Source organism: Lipotes vexillifer, unplaced genomic scaffold (genome assembly GCF_000442215.2).
Source record: "Lipotes vexillifer unplaced genomic scaffold, Lipotes_vexillifer_v1.1 scaffold395, whole genome shotgun sequence".
In the NCBI taxonomy this organism is placed as follows: Eukaryota; Metazoa; Chordata; class Mammalia; order Artiodactyla; family Lipotidae; genus Lipotes; species Lipotes vexillifer.
The window spans coordinates 8,788,092-8,791,958 of NW_006797390.1; the positions used below are offsets into that span (position 1 = coordinate 8,788,092).

General features: G+C 53.6%; 1 protein-coding gene across 2 annotated transcripts in view; it reads left to right on the top strand.

Moving 5' to 3' along the window:
* The window catches only part of CACNA1C (calcium voltage-gated channel subunit alpha1 C), a 435,574-nt gene that overhangs the window by 346,599 nt on the left and 85,108 nt on the right, over positions 1–3,867 (top strand). The window lies entirely within an intron of this gene.

The following is a 3,867-nucleotide window of genomic DNA, read 5'->3' on the forward strand; positions in this document are numbered from 1 at the left end:
CGCCTGGGTGGCAGGTGCCGGAGGGGCTGTAGCCTGGCTCCGAGGCCGGGGCTGCGGCTGTGGGTGTGAGGCCACCTGGAGGGCGACCCCAAGGGTCTGGGCTCGAGCCGGAGACGGCGGCTGTGGTTCACCGCGACGGCGTGATGGCGGGGCAGGCCACGGGGCTCGATCAGGACAGCGGCTCGTGCTGAGAACCCCCATTGACTGGGAGACGGCCGCGCACCCCTCGGGACGTGGGAGCAGGAGAAGAGCCTTCCGACCCGAGGCTCGGGCCCTGTAGGCGGCTCAGTAGGCCTCCCCCGCCCAGCGTCCCCAGAAGGTCGCCACCACCCCCGTGACGGGCGGCACAGCCGTGCTCCGTCCAGGCCCTCAGTCCAGGCCCGCGGGCCGCACCCCACCCCGGGCAGACCCCCTCCCGCACGGTGACTTTCTCCCTCGGGTCTGGGGCCTCCTTGGCCGGCGCCCCTGGGCCCGTGGCCGGCAGACAGCTTGAACCTCAGCTCTGGGCTGGTCTATTTCCCTCACGTCCACGGGCCTCGGGAAAACTAGGGCACCAACTTTTATGGCCATGAAGACTTTCCCAGAATGTTCTGTGCACTTTAGGGGCTGTGCGACCTTAACCCCCAGGCAGACACTGTCCACCCCGCCCCCAGTACAGCGGGACGTTCTCGTTACAGATACGCTCCGGAGTTTCGGTTCCTAAATACCGGCTTGCTGACGGGGGCTGGGTGCTTGCACCGCAGTGATTCATGGTTCCGAGCAAGGCCTGGGAATCGGCATTTAGAAAATGGTTTCCCAGCCCCCCCACCCCCGGCATGTCATCTCCAGACAGGTTTGGGAGAGCTTTCAGTGTAAGAGGGGAGGGCGTCCTAGCCCCCACAGAGGTTCTCTAACTCCTTGCTTAAACAGAACGATTAGTACAATCTCTAGCCGACCGGGGCCAGGCAGCCCGTCACACATGCCAGGTTGCACAGAATCTATTTGAGGACAGAGAAGCAGGGGATGGAAGGAAGACCTCTGGCCTCTGCCCTCACGAACTCGAGCCTATTTGGGTGAGACAAGGCTGTCACAAATGTGGAACAGGTAAGAGCCTTTCTAGAGCAGATACAAGTCAATGTATATTAACGTTCCGCGAACAGAGGGCGTGTGGCTGGCAGGCAGGGTAGAGGCGGAGCAGGGCTGAGTCTGGAGAAAGAGCACGAGAGACTCCAGGTTGGGGAGACGCTCATGTTTACACCCAAACTGTTGGTCCATCTGCTTCTGTCACTTACGGAGCCGTTCTCCGGAGAGAGGTGCCCGGGTTGGGGTGCAGCTGCCAGGCTGCAGCGGGGCGTGGTTTGCAAGGCACTGTCTCGAGCAGCAGAAACAACTCCCTGCCCGCCTTGGAGACAAGCCGGGGCATCGGAGTGGAGGAGGCCAAGGTTGTGGCCTGGAAGGCGGCTGGGCCGGTCAGCGCTGCAGGGAAGTGAGACGCCCTTGGCCAGCTGGCCGCGTGTCCCTCTTGCTGCAATGCGTTCCTCACCCTGGACAGACCCTGTCCCGGGTACCCAAGCCCCTTCCAGCGCCATTCGTGCCCCCCCACTTCCCCAAGAGAGGGCTTTTCCCCACCCGTCCCCACCGTGAAGGGCGTCCGCGCTCACAGCGGAGAGAGGCAGGGCCCCTCCAGCCGCAGGCCATCGCTGTGGACTGGGTGTGTTTGCTGCAATCCAGGACCTCCCAAGCTGGCCTGCGTATCAGAATCCTCTGTGACCCTTGTTCAAAACAGATTTCTGGGCCCCAAACGACAGCTATTGAATCAGAATCTCCGGAAGAGAGGCTTTTGAAACAAACCAACTCTTTGGACCGGGTGAATTTGGGAAGCCTCAGTAAGTCACACACCCCCTCTTACCCACGGGTGACCCAGGCCACCCTCACCCATGGGTGACCCCATTCATGACTGGGCTGGGCTGAGGCCCACATTCCGGAAAAAAAAATTTTTTAATGTGTTTTTTTGTCTAAAGATCAGTAGTGATAACAATAATTACTAACCTTTATCACCTGTGTGCCAGGCACTATACTGGGGTCTTTTTTTTAAATGAAGAGCTGGAATTATAGTTTTTCTAGTTTTACTGAGAAATAATTGACATACATCAGTGTCTACATTGAAGGTGTACAGCATGATGGTTTGTTTTCTATACATTGTGGAATGATTGTGACAGTAGACTTAGTTAACACGTGTCATCTCATAGCGACAGTGTGAAAAAAGAAAAAAATTATCCTTGTGATGAGAACGCTTAGGGTTTACTGTCCTAACAGCTGTCACATATAGCACACAGCAGTCATCATGCTGTACGCTACATTCCTAGTATTTATTTATCTATAACTGGAAGTTTGTACCTTTGACGCCCTCCCTCCTGTTCCCCCACCACCATCCCCCGCCTCTAGTAACCACAAATCTGATCTCCTTTTCTGTGAGTTTGGTGGGGGGTTTTGTTTGTTTGTGTCTGGTTTTGGATTGTTTTAGATTCCACATAGCAGGGAGGTCACTTGGTATGTGTCTTTCTCTGTCTGACTTATTTCACTAAGCATAATATGCCCTCCAAGTCCATCCATGCTGTTGCAAATGGCAAGATTTTCTTCTTTATGGCTAAATAATATCCCATTGTAGATAACGTACACCACATCTTTCTTTCTCCATTTGTCCGTTCACGCATGGACACTTAGGTTGTTTCCACGTCTTGGTCATTATGAATAATGCTGTAGTGAACGTATCCTTTGGATATGTTCCCAGAGGTAGAATTGCAGGAGGGTATGGTAGCTCTATTTTTAATTATTTTGAGGAGGCTTCATTCTGTTTTCCACAGCGGCTGCACCAACTTACATTCCCACCAGCAACGCACAAGGGTTCCCTTTTCTCCACATTCTCACCAACACTTGTTATCTCTTGTCTTTCTGATGATGGGCATTCTAACAGGTGTGAGGTGATATCTCTTAGTTTTGATTAGCATTTCCCTAATGATTAGCGATGTTGAGCATCTTTTCACGTGTCTGTTGGCCGTTTGTATGTCTTCTTTGGAGAGATGTCTATTCGGGTCTGGTTTTCTAAAGTTTTTATTTGGTTGCGCTGGGTCTTAGATACAGCATGCGAACTCTTAGTTGTGGCATGCATGGGGGACCTAGTTCCCTGACCAGGGCTCGAACCCGGGTCCCCTGCATTGGGAGCGTGGAGTGTTAACCACCGCGCCGCCAGGGAAGTCCCTGTCTGTTTTTTTAATAGGATTATTTGGGGTGTTTTTTGTTTGTTTGTTTGTTTCGCTATTGAGTTGCATGAATTCTTTATATATTTTGGATTTTAATCTCTTATCAGATATATGGTTTGCAAGTGTTTTTTTTCCCATTTTGTAGGTCATCTTTTCACTTTGTTGATGGTTTCCTTTGCTGTGCAGAAGCTTTGTAGTTTGATGTCGTCCCGCTTGTTTATTTTCTATTTGGTTGCCGTTGGGGGGAGTGGCTTTTTAAAAACTGTTATCGCATGTAATCCTCCCGATAACATAAAGGAGCGCGTGCTCCCACTGCCCCGATTTTTTCAGACAGTGGGGCACAGAAAGAAGGGAGGTTAAGCAACTCGCCCAAAGACACGTGCAGAGCTCGGTCGGAACCAGACTCCCGACCCGGGGCCCCTGAATTAACTCACTCACACTCTAATTGTGAGCTGGCCAGCCAGGTCCCACCACCACGCTGCCCCAAGGACAGGGCCAGGAGGAGGGCGTTGCAGCCGGTCCCAGAGCCCCTGGTGGGTGGGGCAGTGGGGCGAGGTGATGGAGGCTCACCCCGCCCGCCGTCCCCAGGTACTGGAACTCCCTGAGCAACCTGGTGGCGTCCCTGCTG